At 42.8% G+C, this 18,796-nt stretch overlaps 1 protein-coding gene across 2 annotated transcripts in view; it reads left to right on the plus strand.

The window, feature by feature from the left end:
* Positions 1-13,848: 13,848 nt before the first annotated feature.
* The window catches only part of DLGAP3 (DLG associated protein 3), a 57,030-nt gene continuing 52,082 nt past the window's right edge, over positions 13,849-18,796 (plus strand). The window contains exons 1-2 of one of the 2 annotated variants that reach the window (XM_070260470.1): positions 17,662-17,801; positions 18,038-18,146. The gene's annotated coding sequence lies outside the window, so the exon portion shown is untranslated. Of the gene's footprint in view, positions 14,047-17,661; positions 17,802-18,037; positions 18,147-18,796 lie in introns of those variants that run through there. The other variant, XM_023633763.2, reaches the window with a different exon arrangement.

The following is an 18,796-nucleotide window of genomic DNA, read 5'->3' on the forward strand; positions in this document are numbered from 1 at the left end:
TGGATATCTTAACTTTTGCCAATCGAATGGATATAAACGAGTATGTCATTCTGGCCTTGATTTACATTCCTGTTTACTAATAAGTTTGAGCTTCTCTTCAAGCATATATTGGCCATATGCATTTCCTCTGAGAATTCCCTGGTCATATATTTTTCTCATGTATCATATATTTTTCTGTTTGATTGCTTGTCTTTTTCTTATTGATTTGAAGGAGTTCTTATAAAGAAATTAGAAAATCTTTGATGCCAATTGTTGGTCGGTTATGTACGTTACAGATGTGTCCTCACCATTTGTAGCTTTTCACTTTCTTTAAGGTGATTTATGAAATTAAAAAATACATCAAAAAAGATGATTTACGAATAGAAGTTCTTTATTTTAATATAGTCAAATGTATTAATGTTTTCTTTCCTAAATAGTGCTTTTTGTATATCTTGTTCAAGAAAATCTTACTAATCCAAGGTCAGAAAGATGTTTACCTATACTTCAGTGATGGTTAGTTTTGTGTGTCAACACGAGTGGGTCATGGAGTACCCACATATTTAGTTAAATGTTACTTCTGGGTATGTCTCTGAAGGTGTTTCTGGATGAGCTTGACTTCTGAGTAGAGCAGATCGCTCTCCCCGGTGTGAGTGGACCTCATCCAATCCATTGAGGCCTGATGAGAATAAAATAGCTGAATAGGAAAGAATTCTCTCTGCCTGACTGTCTTTGAGCTTTGATATTGGTCTTCTCCTGCTATCAGACTTGGACTCCAACTGGAACTTAGACTGTTTCCTCTCCTGGTTCTCAGGCCTTTGAACTTGGACCAGGACTGTACCATTGGTTCTCTTGGGTATCCAGCTTGCCTGCCGTAGATCTTGGAACTTCTCATTCTCCATAATCACATGAGTCCATTCCTTATAATAAGTCTTTGTATATATATATCTCTTTAATAAATATATAATTATATTGTATATAATATATAATTATAGATTTATAAAAATATAATTACATGCAATTACATTTATTAAAAACATATAAATTATAAATATAAACATTTACATATATTTATATATTAAAATATATTAAATATACTTATATATTTATACATTTAAATATATATAAATATATATTTAATAAATTTCATAAATACACCTTATAATAAATCCTTATATATATATTTCCTATTGGTTCTGTTTCTCTGGAGAACTCTGACTAATACCATTTCTGTTAAGACTGAAGTTGAATTTTGTATATTATGGGAAGTAGGGATCCAATTAATTATTTTTCTAAATAGATAATTAATTCCTTTCCTTTTACTTATCTGCCATGCCACCACTGTTACACATCTAAGTCCCATATGTAAATCTGTTTTTGAGTTCTCTAGTCTATTGTACTGATCATTTTGCCTCTCTGAGCCAGCACCACATGGTCTTGATGCTGTACCTTCTTAATAAGTCCCGATATCTGATGGGGCAAATCACACTCTTTATCCTCTTCTTCAGAAGTGTTTTACATAATTAATGAAATCTGTTACTATCCACTTTGGTTAGTACCATTTCAAATTAAAAGGACCCTGGATCCTTGGAAAAACGACTATTTTTCAGATCCAGACAGAAAATGTACAAAATGAGTTGAAACATTTTCTTATATTAGAAAGCAAAATTACCAATATTTCTGGGGTTGCAAAGCACCCAGCAGCCAACCTAAAGAGGCTCTCTTTGGTCCAAGGTGGGAAAAATAGAGCATAAATAGCGCAATAACTTCAATGGATTAAAATACATCAAATATGTTTAAATCCGTGAGTTTGTAATGATACTAAAAAAACCCCTCATTTCTCATCTTTGGAATATGCAAGTCAGCCAAAGCATTACTTTTATTTGATTATCTTAATTTTGTATTGAGTTTAAAAAGACACAGTAAAGTTCATCCTAAATGTACAGATCTTAATATGTATGATCTAAAGTATAAGCTTAAATGTATAGATTGATGAAAATTTCATTAGTATACATCTATGCAACTATCACTCAAAAGAAGACGTAGAATAGTGCTTCTCAAATCTTAGTATGGAGATGCATCAACTGGTGCATTTGCTAAAATGTGGGTTCTGGTTCACTGGGTCTATTGTGAGACTTTGGGCTCTGCATTTTTAACAAGCTGTCAGGTGATGCTGATATTGCTGGTCTGTGGACCACACTTGAGAAACAAGGATATAAATTCTTCCATGTTGTAGCCTGTAACAATAGTTTGTTCTTTTTTTTTTTTTTATTGCTGCATGATTTTCCATTGTATTAATATTCCAACATTTATTCACTTATTTTACCATTGATGGACATTTTTGTTGCTTCCAGTTTGGGGCCATTATGAATTAAGTTGCTGTGAACATTCTTGTCCATGTCTTTGGGTGGACATAGGCACTCAATTTTGGAGGAGTACCTACCTAGGAATAGAATTGCTGGGTCATAGGGTTGGTACGTGTTTAGCTTTAGTATATATTGTCAAACAGTTTTTCAAAATGGTTGTACCATTACACCCTTAGCAGCAATGTATCAAAGTTCTGGTTGTTCCACATTTCACCAATACTTGGTATTGTTCTTTTTAAATATAGCCATTCTGTTGGGTGTGTGGTGGCATTCAGTTGAGGTTTTTTGGCCAGTGGGAGTTCTGCTTTTGAGAAGTGCTTACTCAACTTTTTTTTCTCCATTAAAATTTTTGGCTTTTTTCCGTTTGTTTCATATTGACTTGCAGGAAATCTTCATATAGTCTGGATATGAATTCTTTATTGGATGCATGTATTGCAAATAGTTTTTCCCAGTCTGTGGTTTGCCTTTTCATTCTCTTAATGGTATCTTTTGATGAATGCAAGTTTAATTTTAACAAAATCCAATTTGCCAATATTTTTTTCTTCAACTTAAAAAAATTGTGGTAATATACATAATATAAAATTTGCCATCTTCACCATTTTTAAGTTGCAATCAGTGGTATTAAGTACATTCTTATTGTTGTACAACCATCACTACCAACCACATCTGGGACTCTTTCTTCTTGCAAAACCAAAACTCTATACCCATTAAACAATTACTCTCTCTTCCCTTCTCCCCCCTAGACACTGGTTATCACCATTCTACTTTCTGTCTCTATTATTTTGACTACTCTAAGTACCTCATTTAAGTGGAATCATACAGTATTTGTCTTTTTATGATTGGCTTATTTCACTTAGCATAATGTCCTTCTTTCTCTCTTGTAATGTTTTTTGATTTAAAGTTTATTTTGTCTGATATTAATACAGCCACTCTTGTTCTTGCATTACTGTCTTCTCTTGTGTTTAGTTGTTTTTGTAGTGAAACACTTAAATTTCTTTCTCATTACCTTTTGTGTACATTCTAGAGCTATTTTCTTTGTGGTTACCATGGAGATTTCATTTAAAATCCTAAAGTTACAACACTTTAGTTTGAATTTACACCAGCTTAACTTCAATAACATACAAAAAGCTCTGTCCCCACCCCTTTCAGTTGTTGATATCACAAAATTACATCTTTATAATAGTGTCCCAAAACATAAACTAATAATTTTTGTTTATTTATTTATTTTTTAGTGAGAAGGATTGTTGCTGAGCTAACATCTGTGCCAATCCTCCTCCAATTTTTGTATGTGGGATGCCACCCCAGCATGGCTTGATGAACTGGATGTAGGTCCATGCCCAGGATCCGACCCCTCAAACCCTGGGCCACCAAAGCAGAGTGCACGAACCCAACCACTACACCACCAGGACAGCCCCAATAATAATTTTTTTGAAATGCATTAGTGTCTTAAATTATGTAGAAAACAAGATTTAGAGTTACAGACCAAAATTACAGTAATACTAGATTTTACATTAATAATTGTTTTTTTCTTTGTGTTTTAGTCTCTTAAACAAAAAATACAGTTACAAACCATTGTTACAATAATACTAGTTTTTATAATTGCCCATGTATTTACCTTTATTGAGATCTTTATTTCTCCATGGAAGCTTTATTTCCAACAGCTTCCAGTTACTGTCTAGTGTCCTTTTATTTCAACCTGCAGGATTCCCTTGAGTGTTTCTTGCAGGGCAGAACTAATCATAATGAACTCCCTCAGCTTTTGTTTATCTGGGAATGTCTTAATTTCTCCTTCACTTTTGAAGGATAATTTTGCTAAATATGGAATTTTTGTTTGACAGTTTTTTCTTTTAACACTTTGAATATATCAGCCACCCTCTTCTGACATCCAAAGTTTGTAATGAGAAATCTGCTATGATCTTATTAATGATCTCTTGTGTGTGACCAGTTGCTTCTCTCTTGCACTTTCAAAATTCTCTCCTTGTCTTTTTCTATTGACAGTTTGATTATAATGTGTGGGTCTCTTTGAATTCCTCTTACTTGGATTTGTTGAGTTTCTTGGATGTTTATATTCATGTCTTTCATCAAATTTGGGACATTTTCAGCCACTATTTCTTCAACTATTCTCTCTGCCCCTTTTTCTCTCTCTCTCTCTTTTTTTTTTAAAGATTTTATTTTTCCTTTTTCTCCCCAAAGCCCCCGAGTACATAGTTGTATATTTTTAGTTGTGGGTCCTCCTAGTTGTGGCATGTGGGATGCCACCTCAGCATGGCCTGATGAGCAGTGCCATGTCCACACCCAGGATCCCAACTGGCAAAACCCTAGGCCACCGAAGTGGAGCATGTGAACTTAACCACTTGGCCATGGAGCCAGCTCCCCACCCCATTCTCTTTCTCATCTCCTTCTAGGACTCCCACAATATGTGTATTGGTCCCTTGATGGTCTCCTACAGGTCCCTTAGACTCTGTTCCTTTTTCTTCAATGTTTTTTATTTCTGTTCCTCAGCCTCAATAATTTCCATTGTCTTGTCTCCAAGTTCACTGATATTTTCTTCTGTTCAAATCTGCTTTTAAATCCCTCTAATAAATTTTTTATTTCAGTTATTGTACTTTTCATCTCCAGAATAAGTTTTCAGGTTTTCTATCTCTTTATCAATATTTCCATTGTGTTCATACATTGTTTTCTTGACTTTCTCCACGTCTTCCTTTAGTTCTTTGAGTATCTTTAAGACAGTTGTTTCAAAGTCTTTGTCTAGTAGATCCACCGTTAAGTCTTTTTCAGGGACAGTTTCTGTTGATGTATTATTTTCCTTTGAATGGAGCATACTTTTCTGCTTCTTTGTATGCTTTCTGATTTTTTTTTTTTGTTGAAAACTGGACTTTTGTGTCTAACAATGGGTTAACACTGGAAGTCAGATTTTTCCCCTATCCCCAGGGTTTGCTGTTTTTAATTTTTTAAAAATAAATTATTGTAGGCTGGTTCTATGCCAAGGATCCACCTGTGGTGTAACCTTAAGATTTTCTCAGATGTTCTCTGAGCCTGTGCCTTTTTTGGGGCACGCACAATGACACTCTAATTTCTTCGGTATATGTAGCTGCTTTTGAATGTCTTAGTCTTTAATGTCTGGCTCCCGCAAAGGGAAAAAGAGAAAAATTAAGGGAGAAAAAAAAGGCTTCAGCTCCTCATATGCCCTGGAAGTCACTTTAGCCAGAGGGGGAGGGCTTTGCAACAAAGGAAGGAGGTCCAACAACAATGGCTACCTCCACTTTGTCTGCACCTCTGTATTAGAAATAGCTTTCAGTGATCAGAAGATAGATCTCTGATATATAGAGAACAGGGTCCTTTTTGTACCCTGGTTTCTGCAAGCTGCTGCAGGAACATGTGCACAGCTGCCTGCCATGTGGCTGGGGGTGGGGGATGGGCAGATGCTACTGTGCTAAGAACTTAAATTGACCAAAATTAACATCAACTTTCCATCCAAACCTTCCCTTGGAAGTTGCATGCCTTCAATGGACTCCAGAATTCCAAAATAGTTACATCAGACAGATTCTACCAATGCAATTGTTGTCTAGGTGGGGAGACAAATTCTTGGTCCTTCCTACTCTATCATCTTCCCAGAATCTTCTTGTCAATATTTTCTTATATGGTTGGCACTTTCTGCATCTTGCTTAAGAAATATTTGCCCACTCCAAGGTCATAAAAATATGCTCCTATATTTTCTTCCAGAAGCTTTAATATTTTACTGTTCACATTTAGGTATAGAATCCATTTTGAATTGCTTTTTGTAGTCAAGGTTCCTACTTTTTGAGATCAAGGTTCATTTTTATCCAGCTCATTGTTTTTCAAACTGAAAGCTAAAGGGAACACATCAAGTGTTTTCCTGCTTTTCCTGCATGAACTATACATTAGAGTAATAAAATAATTGAGGAGAGAAGTTTCTCTTTATGGAAGTGCCCAAGCTAATAATTGAGGAGGGAATTATGAAACTTATATACCACCGTTTTACAACCTCTATTGCATAAAAGAGAGACATCATAAAAAGAAAGATTACTGGATACGATATGTCTACTGATGGAAATATACAACTCTCCTTATGAAGAATTATTGCCCAAAAATTGAAATCTGCATCTGATTAAAACTCTATATTTAATTACTAACTTTCAGAAAATATGGGATATAGAGAAATATGATAAATAATCCTGCAGGCAAAAAATCCAAACTATAGGAAATTCTCAAGATAATCAATCTTGCTTCTTTAACAAATAAATTTTCTGAAAAAAAGTGAGAGAGAGAATTTATAGATTAAAAAATGACTTAAGTGATATCAATAAATTGCAATGTATAAGAAGAATCAGAGAAATTTGGCCATTTCACTAGATATTTGATGATATTAAAAGATTATTGTTAAATGTTTTAGATGTGATCACCATATTTTAATTATGTTTAACAAAAAAATTCTAGTATTTTAGAGATATATACTAAGATATTTATTAATGAAATATTATCTCCAGGGCTTGCTTCAAAATAATACAAAGAGAAGGGGAGTGAAAGATATAGATTAAACAATATCAGCCAGAAATTTATAATCATTGAATTTCAGTAATAGATACATGGGGATGTATTGTACTATTCTCTCTTCTATATTTTTGTATGTTTGAAATTTTTTATAATAAAAATTTTTTAAAACGTGTCAATCATCCTTGATTCTTGGCTTTCCCATATTGATTTTAGAATCAGCTTATCAAATTACATAGTTTTTTATTGAAATTGCATTGAGTCCAGGGATCAAGATGGGAAGAACTGACATCATTACAAAATTATAATTTTCTAATGCATGAATGTGAAATCTCTCATCACTGATTAGGTCTTTTTAAATGACTTTCAGTAAATATTTATACTTTTCTGCATTGTTTCTTAGATTTATTATTAAATGTCTAACATTATTGTAGCTATTGTAAATGATGTACTTTCACAAGTTACATGTTTTACTATTGTATACTAATGTAAAAACACTGTAATGTAATGTATTGTGTGCTACCTATACTTGTGCTAATGTAAAAACATGCAAGTGACTTTTGTATATTGATATTATATCCAGACACTTGCTAAATACAATTACATCTAACACTTTGTCTTTGGATTCTTTTCTGTTTTCTAGCTGAGCAATTATGTCATCTGAACATAATGATAATTATGTTTCCTCTTTAATCCTAACATCCTACTTTGCACCTAGCAAAGTAGCCTTAAAATATAAAAAGGAAATTTGATAAGGCTACAATAGATATGAACTAGACAAATCTACCATCACAATGGGAGATTTCAACACATTTTCTTAAATTGTTGATAAGTCAAGCAGATAAAAATCCACTAAATATACTGAAGATATGAACAATAAAATTGAACAACAAAGGCTTGACATGTGCGTAATTCTGCTTCCTACAATTAGAGAGTAAAAAATCTTCTCCAGAACTGTCTTAGTTATGTATTGCTGCACAAACTCAGTAGCGTAAAAGAAAAATAAGCATTTTTTAAATCTCTCAGTGTCTGTGAGCCAGGAATTCTGGAGCAGCTTGGCTGGGTGGTTTTGGCTCAACATTTCTCATGAGATCCACCGAGATGTGAGTGGCTGCGGTCATCTGATGGCTTGACTGGAGCTGGAGGATCTGTTTCAAACTGGTCGACCCACATAACTAGTGAGCTGGTACTAGTGACTGGCAGGAAGCCTCAGTTCTTCCCCATGGAGGCTTTCCACAGGGCTCCTTGAGTGTTTTTGTGACATGGCAGCTGGCTTCCCTCAGAGTGAGCAACCTCAGACAGCAAGACAGAAGCTACAAGTGTTTTATGACAACCTCAGAAGTCACATACTGTCATTTATGCAACATTCTATTGGTTATACATATCAGCCCTATTACTCAATGTAGGTTGGGACTAACCAATACCATAAATTGAGATGAGACTAATTGGGGGTGACATTGGAGACTGACAGCCACAAGCACACATGTAACATTTACAAACATTGATTATATACTAGTCATAGAGCAAGATTCAATAAATTTCAAAGAATAAGCATCATACAGGCAAGATTTCTTGATAATAATGCAATTAAGTTAGAAGTTAATAACAAAAATATATACTAAATGGCATTTGGAAATGAAAAACACACTTTGAAATAATTCATAGGCCAAAGAAGAAATTATAATGGAAATGTTAAAATACTCAGAACTAAATTATAATGAAAACATGTGAAATGCAGTGAAAATAATTCTTCAAGGATAATTTATAGCCTTATATATTTATAATAAAAAAGAAGAAAAGCTGAAAATTAGGAAACTAAGTTTCCAATTTAAGCAGTAAGTTAAAGAATAAATAAATCTAAAGAAAATAGATAATAAAAATAAGCAGAAATCAAGAAATTAGAAAATATACAACAGAGAAGATCAACAAAACTAAGAAATTGATTCTTTACAATGATTAAAATATGGACAAATCTTTGGCAATGAAAGAGAGAAGGCACAAATAAATATTATAAAGAGGGGCACAATTACAGAGGAAGCAGAGATTCAAATGATAATTTTATCAACAACTTTATGGCAATACATTTGAAAACTTAGACAAATAGACATATTCTTAGAAAAATATAACGTATTAGAACTAACTCAAAAAGAAATAGAAAGCCTGAATTAGTCCTTGAAGTAGTCCTGTTAAAGAAACAGAAGCAATAGTAAAACAAAACAAACCAAAAAATTTCCCATAAAGAAAACACCAGTTCCAGATGGTTTTATTCATTTATTTATTTTTTAAATTTATTTATTTATTTTTTTAAAAACAGACTTTATTTTTTTTAAAGATTGGCACCTAGGCTAACAACTGTTGCCAATCTTCCTTCTTTTTCTTTTTTCTTAAGGATTGGCACCTGGGCTAACAACTGTTGCCAATCTTTTTTTTTTTTTTCCTGCTTTATCTCCCCAACCGCCCCCCCGCCCCGCACACAGTTGTATATCTTAGTTGCAGGTCCTTCTAGTTGTGGGATGTGGGACACCACCTCAATGTGGCCTGACGAGCAGTGCCATGTCCGCGCCCAGGATCCGAACCCTGGGGCTCTGCAGCGGAGCGTGCGAACTTCACCACTAGGCCATGGAGCCGGCCCCCCAGATGGTTTTACAGATATGTTTCAACAAACTCACAAATATCAGGTCATTCCAATCTTATGTACTTTTTTATGGACTTTTTCAGAGAAAGAAAAAAACATAACACTCCAACTCATTCTATGAGGCTAGAATAACTTAGATATCAAATCCTAGATAACAAAGACAGGAAAATATTAGGCTCATTTTATTTATTAATATAGGTACAAAAATCCAAGAAAAAATTAGCAGATCAAATCCAATGATATATGTAAAATAAATCATAAAGCTCCTTGAGTAAGTTGAGTTTATCTCAGGAGAGTAAAATTTAATAGTAGGAAAATCTCTAAATGTAAATGATCTCATTAACAGATTAAGGGAGAAAAACCATACGATCACGTCAAAAGATGGAGAAAGCCCTTGATAAAATTTAACATACATGTGATTAAAACTCTTAGTAAATTAGACACAAATTAGAGCTTCCTTTCTCGGCTCAAGAGAGGTCTCCAAAAATCCTACAATAAATATCATCCTAAAGAAAAAATATCAGAGCACTAAAGTTATAAACAAGAGAAACATATCCACCATCATTGTGCTTCAGGACCTGGCCACTACAATAGACAAGGAAAATAAGCCAAAAGCAATAGGATTATTTTATTTCTCTAAATACATTAAAAATAACTATTTTATATTCTGTGTCTTATAACTCTAACAGTTGAGTTCTTTGCAGATGTGTTTCAGCTGTTTGTTGTTTTTATTGGTTCTTGTTCTTGGTGTCATTTTTTTGTGTGTGTTTAGTGATATTTGACTGTGTGTTGTTCATTTTCTTTGGAACTTTATCTGTGGAAATTATTTGAGGCCTGAGATAAAGGGGAGTTCCTCTAACAAAGATTTATATTTGCTTCTGCCAGGCACCTGGGGTACTATCCATCTGGGACCATTTTATACTAAATTCATAGTTTGAGGTTTTCAGATCACCTAGGTGGAGTGAATTTGATTGCATATGGTGTGAAGTCTAAGCTGTAGTTATGGATTCTCAGAAGATGATTCTTTCTCCCTACACACATTGCTATTGCCAAGGTTTAAAACAGATAATCTTCCTTGCAATTTCCTAGGTGTGGGAATGGGGTGAGTTTTTTCTAGTTCACTTGTGCATTAGAGTAGAGCCGTTTGGGCTTTTAAGTTTATGCAGGGGAGTATTTGCTCAACTTGGGCAGACCCTGCACTTTATCTTCTTATCCACATGCCCTGAGAAATCATGAAAACTGAAGTTCAATTTCATCTATTAGCAAATATCTCTGTATCGGTTATTTATTGCCATAATATTGTAGCATAACACACCATTCCAGAACTCAGTGGCTTAAATTAATAAGCATTTATTATTGCTCAAGAGTCCTCAAATTGGCTTGATGGTTCTTCTCATTTGGTTGGTCTCACTTGAGTGTCTGCAGCTAGTTGTGGTCAGGTAGATATCTATGTTGATCTTGGCTGGGCTCTGTCATGTGTCTGGGGGTCTGCTGGCTACAGGGTGTTCTATGATAGTCTTGGCTGGGGTAGCACGGCTCTCTTGCACCTTGTCTCTCGTCCTCCAACAGGCTATTCCAGGCTTGTTCTACAGTGGAGGCAGGAGACCAAGAGAAAGAGTAGAAGCATGCAAATCTCTTAAACCTTGGGCTCAGAACTGGCACATCATGACTTCTTCCACTTTCTATTGGCCAAAGCAAGTTACAAGTCCAGATTCAAGGGGTAGGAAAATAGAGTCCATCTCTTCATGCAGGGAGTTGCAAAGTCTCAGGGCAAAGGACATGGATTCAGGGACAGGTGGAGAATTGGTGTCATTTTTGCAACCAATGTATCATAGCCCCCAAGGCTAAAGTTGGCTTCCGTGCTCTGCTTACTTCTCCGGTTCTGCCTTCACTTAGATTTTGGCTGCACTGATTCATATTTTCTTGCCAGCTCATTGATGCATTTAAGAAGATTTAAAAAAATATTTTATGTATCATTTATGACGTTTTCAGCAAAGGATCAACCAAGCACCTGGTCGGCCATACTGCTTGATTGACATTTTGATGAGTTTCTGTCTTTGCACATATGTGGCTGTCTACCTGTAATTCTCTTTCCCAATCTTTGAGATTCTACTCAAAAGCCTCCTTTATGCTTCTTTACCTCTTTGACTGCCCCTCTTCACCTAGGCAGAGTAGGCTGTTGCCTTTAGACTCTAAAAGTATTTTGTGCCCATCTCTATTAAGGCATGGAATTCCTAATACAGCAATCATAATTTGTGGCGTGCAGAGCCCCTCATTCGAAAATTATTAAGTATTTCAAGATGGTGACAGCAGAGTATTAAAGCAAGAGTGGGGCCCCTTTGAGTGCGGGCCTCTGTGTGACTGTACAGCTCACACTCCCACGAAGCTGGCCCTGAGAGTAACTATTGGTGTACATCTCCATCTCCCTTATATATACCGGATGCGTGTGAGACAATGCTGACTAAGGTAAGCCTGTCTGATTAATCTTTAATCAAGAGGCTAGCAAGGTGCGAGGTGCAATCAATAAATGGTTGTTGAATGAACAGATGAAAACTACACTATGTTCTCAATTCTAAAACACATCATCTTTTTGATAACAGCTTTAAGAAAAAGTAGAAAACCATATTAAATGTCCCTATCCATTGTGAAATGCTTTCCAATTTCAGTATAGTTAACAAAATGTACATCTTAGAACTGAAAAAACATGGTGGGGCCTTTTAGCATCCTACATGATGGCTGTTCTTCTTTATGCTTCATAGAAAGTGAAATGCCTCTTTCAGTTCTAAAGCTAGTTCCTGGGAACAACTTTCTGTCTTATTTTCTCTGATATCCGCTCTTGGCTGATCCCCAGGCTGGGATTGTCTGCAACCTTGGCTCATGATTGAAAAGTCTTGAGTGAACTGGTCTTACAGGCAGCAGGATAGGTGACCAGTCTGCCAGCCTCCCACCAGACTTCTAGGTTTCCTGGGGAAAGGGCCCGCCAACGCCCTTTATGTCATTTATGTAATGTGGCATCTTTAAACATCGCCATGGGGAAAGAGGAAGGGCTTGGCTCCCAGCTCTAACTGTTTTGGGCCTGTGACTTCCACTTTCTGTGCCTCAGTTTCCACCTTTATACAAGGAGGAGAGACAGTATAGGGAGAAGGGAGCTGTTGGGTGGGCGTTTAATCGGAACTACTCCAAGGTCTGTTCCTAGAGAGGTGGACAGTTGGTCTCCCAAGCTGCCTGAGCCCACACATCACTACCCCAAAGCTTTCAAGACCGGAAAAGGTGGAGGTGGGAAGAGGGGAAGAGGGCTTGGAGGATGCATACCACTCTTCAGCCCAACTTTCAGCGCCTGAGGCAGTGTTCCCTCACACCCACCCTGGGAAATCAGAATCCAGACCAGCCCCTCCCCCACACCTTCAGCCCCTCCCCCTGCGGCTTCCCCAATGCGGCCCCCTCCCCCCGATTACAGCATCGTTCTGGGCGCCAAGACGGATTCCAGCCAAGGGACTGCTGCAGTCAGCTCTCCTCCGCCTCTCCTGGCTCCTGCAGCCTGTGTCCTGGCTCTGCAGCCTCCGGCTGTGCTTCGGACAGTCCCCTTTCCCTCACCCGCCCCGCCCCCGCCATGGCATAACCCCTGGCTCAGGGCCTAGAGGTGGGCGGGCACAGTGGGCACGGGTGGGGGCCCCAGCAAAGTCGGCAGGTGTAGCCGGGTTCTCCCTCCACACCGGGGATGCCTCGGCCGTGCGGACTGTGGGTGGGGAACGCCTGTCGGAGGCTCTGAGGCCGGGCACAGCGCCCCACCCTGGCCGGGGCTGGGGCAGAGGAAGGGGGCTCTTTGAACCGAGGCCAGGAGCTGAAGTCAGGTAGCTGACCAGGAAAACCCGAAGGAGAGTCTCCTGACGGGATGTGCCTGGGGGGCCGTCCGTGACATTCAGGGTGTGACAGTGCCTCGGTGGGGCGCGAGACCGTGTCCGTGAGACTGTGTGACGGTCTCCCCAGCCGCCCGCCTCTGGGCTCGGCTCCCTGTGCCTAGGTCGGCTGCGCGTGGCGGTGACACTGTGTGCCTGTTTCAGGGTCCCCGGCGACACTGACCCAGTGGTCCCCGGGGAGGAGAGCTTATTCCCACTCCCGGGGTGGGCCTCCCCAGCGCTGTCGCTCAACGAGGCTGGCGCTCCTCCGAGACCCCGGCGGCCGCCCGCCGGCTGCGACCTCGGCCCTCCCGGGTCCGGTGCGGGGGCGGGGAGCTCGGGCTCCCCCTCCCTCTCGCGGGCTCCGGGCTCGGCAGCCCTGCGCGGGGGCGGGGGCGGGGGCGGAGCGCGCGGGCGGGATCCCCCCGCCTCCCCTTCCTGGTCCCCGGGAAATCCAGCCTCCGTGGCTTGGCCGCCTCCCGCTCCCGCGCCCGCTGCCGCTCGGCGCTCGCTGGGGCTCCGCAGCCGGCGCGGCCCCTCCGCTGGGGGCTCCGCAGTGCCGGGCCCCGTCCCTGCCCGCCCGCCCGCCCGCCGCCGCCGCAGCGCCCCCGGCCCGGGCCGCCGGCACCATGTAACCCGGCCGGAGCCCGAGCCGGGCCAGGTAAGCCGCGGGGAGGGGTGGGGACGGGGCCGCGCTCGCCGCGCCCTCTGCAGCGCCCCCCAGCCTCGGCCTGGCTGCGGCCCCGGCGCCGCCCACGCCCCGGGCTCCGGCGGCCTCGGCTCCCGGCCCCGGAACGGGGGAGGGCTGGGCCTCCTCCGCCGCCCCCGCCCCGCCCCGGCCTGGCGGCCCGCGGGCCTGACCCGAGGGACCGGCGAGGGGACCACGCGGAGCGAGGACCGGCTCTCCGGGTAGAGCCGCCGGGGCCGGCCAGCCCTGGCCCAGCTCTGGCCGGTCTGGAGGCTTGGGTTCGGGAGGGAGTAGCCAGCGGGGTTGCGGGGGGAAGTGGTGGTGTTGGGGAGATCCGGAGAGAAGTTTCCTGTGCTGGTGTGTAAGTGTGAGTGCGTGTCACTGTGTCTGTGACGAGTGTGAGTGTGTCACCGTGTGAGTCTGTGGGTGATTGTGTGCCCCTGAGTGTATGCAGTGAGTGTGTGCGCGTGTCAGTGGGTGTATGCAGTGTGAGTGTGGAGGGTGTTACTGTGTATGTATCTCTGGACATGTGTGTGAATGAGTGAGTGTGTTGTCACCGCGTGTGCCTGTATATGTGTCTGTGAGTGTGTATGTGAATGGATGTGTGTGTGTGCTGGTGTGACTATGTCTCTGTGAGTGGGTTCAGGTGTCTGTGGCCTGTGTGAGTGTGAGTGTGTGTGTGTGTGTGTTGGCTGTGTGAGAATGTGTCTGAGCAGGGTTCACTCTGAATCATCCACACCTGGTCTTTGTCCCCACTCCCCCCAGGGATTCTTGGTGGCGGGGAGCATGGGAGAGGGAGATCAGACTTTTCAGAGTCAGATCATCCCCCTCCCCCGGGACTCCTCACCCCTGACTCAGGCAAGAGCTGCGTTGCACTTCCCACCTTGGTCCCCACCTTCAGCCACCTCAGGGGGTACCCTCTGTGATGCTGCTGGTTGTGTCCTTGCTGCGTGCTGGGGCACCTGGTGGTGGTGGGGCCTGGGGTGAGCTGGAGTGTGTGTGCTTCCTCTTGGGGCCTGGGAACTTGTGTCAACCCAGTAATGTTTCACCAAGAGCCCTTTAGAGCCTGGAGCTGAGGAGGCCAGGTGGAAGCTTCTGCCCTGTTCTTAGTCATCAGAGCAGGTGGCTGTCTCCCAGACTCCCAAGCCCTAAATTTCTAAGTTCTGGGTCATTGGTTCAGCCCACTGGCTCTAGGTGGGTCTGTGCTCTGTGAAGTAATAAAATAATAATAATAATAATAATAATAATAATAATAAATGCCCTTTTATCAGTTTAGGGCTTTTGAAAAATGCTCCCCTCTCAACTCTTTCATCTTATCTCCCCAATAGCCCCCAGGAAGCAGGTGGGTCAGGTTAAGCCATATGAAATTGCCAATATTCAACTGTTCTTGTTTTTTACCTGCAAAAGCAGCAATTTCATGTAGTTCAACCTACTATACCACTATAATGCCAATTTACAGATGAAGGTGTTGAGGCTCGAGAGGTGAATTGCATTTCCCATAATCCCACACTGCTAGTTAGTGGTACAGAAAGACTCCATCCCTGGTCCTTTGGTAACCCGAAGAGCTGGGCTGGGCCAAAGTTAAGAGAGTGGTAGCCCCTGGTGTGCTCTCTGTGACCCTGGGGGCACTGATCTCCACCTTTGCCCAGCAGTCCCTGAGTCCTGGGGCTACTGCTGCACCCAGCTGCCAAGGCCTAAAAGGGAGAGAGAGGGGGAGAAGGGAGGGAGGGGAGGGAGAGGCTTCGTGAGTTGGCAGTGAATCAGGGTCTAAAAAGGGAGCGGGAGGGCTAGGGTGGCAGGTGCTTCTAAAAGGAACATGAACATAGGATGAACAGCCTCTGATACAACCCCCGCATCCCCCACCCCCACTGCCCCACTGATCTGGCAGGCAGTGCCCACTGCATTTTATGCCAGGGGGCTCACGTCCAAGGAGTGAGCTTGTATGTAGTTATCGAATGATGGCCAAGGGAGGAACCTTAGAATTGACTTGATCTAACCTCTTAATTATAAAGTGAGGATACTGAAGCCCAGAGAAGGGAGGGGACTTGTCCAAGGTCACACAGCAAACTTGTGGGTTTTTGGCTAGTCTTAGCCCAGGAACTTTCCAACCCTCCGTGTTGCTTTCCATTCCTGCCGCCCCAACCTCCCCTCCCCACGGCCATCCCCATGCCATCAGAGCTGAACAGAGGGGATCTGGGGAGAAGGATCAGAGACTCAATAAGCCTAAGGCTGTAGATCCTTCAATCTGGGACCCCTTTCAAAAGAGAGGAAGCTACAGATATTCCTGGAGATGGGGATTCCTAGCCATACCAAGCACTGAGGTAGGTTGTGGGCTTTTCTTGATTCCTGCTGGTGAGGCATTGAAGCTGCTGCAGGCCAGACTCCCAGACTTTCTTCTGAGGAAGTGCCTGCCTTCAGCTGCTGCCTGGCACCTCACATCATCTCTCTCTAGCTGATGTTGGGGCTTGAGCTGGCTCAGCTCCATTTTCCTTCATCCTACCCAGTTTCTGATGCATTTTGCCTCCAGCTGGCCTGACAGTTCCTTACTTCGTGGGTTCCTGTTGGGTAGAGAAACTCCTGGGGCTTGTCTGATTTTAGAAGAGTGTGTAGTTACCCTTAAACCCTTTCTAATCAAACATTCCAGGAGTCTCGGGTAAACCATAAAGATAATTGTTCCCATTTTACAGATGGGAAGACTGCAATTCAGAGAGAGGACTCCCATTTGGTTGCTTTTTCTTTTAATCTGCGAAGATCAGTAGAAGAGGTTCTTGGAGTGAGGGGATGAAGAGAGCAAATGACAGCAGCAGCTTTTGTCTAGAGGGTCTTCAACAGACCCCTTCCAGTGTCTTACCATCCCCATGGTCAGGAAACCTTTCCAGAGTCTGGTTTCATTCCCACTTGGTGGATTCAAAGCTTTGTCTCTCAGTGGGGTTTGGAAGAACAGCTGCGTACCCTCCACTATACAAGCATTATGTCTCGATTCTCTTTACCCACCCCGCCCCCTCCCGTCTGAAGGCTGCTGGCTCAGCGGGCCTCCTGCCGTCTGGGGAGTCTGGGTTTGAGCTGGGGTGAGGTGGTGGCACAATCGTTATGGTAACGAGCTGCCAGCTCATCGTTGCTAATAACTTGTCAAGTCCCTAGGCTTAAATGCAGCTTGCCTTCCCACCAGCCCTTCTCCCCATGTCACAGAAAGAAAAAGTGAGGCTGTGAGGGAGGGGCCTGTGAATAAAGGAGTCTGGGGAGGTGGGTAGCCTTGTCCTTGGGGTTGTAACTGAAGAGCTCGGGGAGGTCACTTGGGGGCTGGCTTACGCATATGATTACATAAGTTTGCCTATGATTGCATGGACTGTTACATGTGAATACACTCGGAACATACTTGTATAAATCTGTACATGCTACATGATATGTTCATGTGCTTTTACACAGCATCCCATATGCAAACATGCCTCCAAGCATAAGAACATGCTTGTGCATGAATACTGCCTCTACCATCTGCACATAAGGCACCCAAGAAATCTGGGTTTGTGGGGGTGTCCAGGTATGTGGGTGGGGATCTGATCTTTTTCTGATGCGGCTTCAAAGTGTCTTGTTAACAAAGGGACAGAATGGTCCCAGAGTTCCTTCTTCCTTCCAGTGAGGAGCTTGGAATGAGAGAGGGCTGGGGATGGTGTGGGGGCCCCAAGCTCCCAGCTCCCGAAGGCCCCTGCCTCTATGCCCTTTAAGCTCAGGTATCCCCTGCCCCCCTCACTCTCTATTCTTTCTCATCCTCTCCTCTTCCTGTGTGTAAATATTAAAGAGCTGAGCCTGCAGGGCTGATGTAGACATGGGGAGAGAACAAAATTAAAAAGGATTCCCTCGCCCCCATCCCGACACCCCCACCCCGCAGTACCCCGCTCTTGCCTCCTCCCCTCTCTTTTCTCCCCTCCCCTCACTCAGTGCTTCCACATGTCTCTCCTCCCCCCAGTCCAGATGGGAGCTGGCTCCTTCAGCAAGGGGGCTCCGAGCAGGGTGTGGGGAGCTACCTCTCTCTGCCTCCCCCCACCACATCTGCCTACAGGGCTGGGAGCCCCCACGTGAGTATTTCTTTTATTTTTGGGATGGTGGTTAAGAAAGAAAGTGGTTTTTAGAACCAGCTGTGAGTGGCGTTGAGAGGCTCAGGGCTGAATGGAGGTGGGTGGGGTCTTCTCTCTAGGCTCCTTCAGGGAAGCCTCATGTCTCGGTTTCTTTTCTCTCTTTGGACATAGAGGGAAAGGAGGGGACCAGGTGCCCTCGGTGAATTGGAGCGAGTGTGGGAGGGGCAGGGGCGAGGGGCTTCTGCTCTGAAGAAAGTGTGTGGTGGGGTAAGCCTGTTCCTTTCTGGCAGGCTGAGTTTCGGGCAACCGGGCCCAGAGAGTCGGTGGGAGCTGTCCCGAGTGCTGAACGGGACTCGTGTGGTTTTGCTCCTTTGGAACTGTCCTGGGTCCTGAAAGGGGCTGCGTTGGGGCCCGATCATGGAAAGGCCGCTGGGGAGTGCTGAGGGCTCACTAGAAAAATCCTCCCAGATGACCCACTTTCCAAGGACAGAGTCCCTGGATGGAAAGATAGATTTGGGAGTCCTCCCTCTGGCTTTAGGCCTCATAGTTATTAGTGGTATTTGGGAAAGGAGCTCCTCTTTCCCTGTTTCAGTTCCCCCTCCCCTTTCCAAAACTACCCTACTGTTAGTGTAGGGGTAGGGATGGAGAAT

This window comes from Equus caballus, chromosome 2 (genome assembly GCF_041296265.1).
Source record: "Equus caballus isolate H_3958 breed thoroughbred chromosome 2, TB-T2T, whole genome shotgun sequence".
NCBI lineage: Eukaryota > Metazoa > Chordata > Mammalia > Perissodactyla > Equidae > Equus > Equus caballus.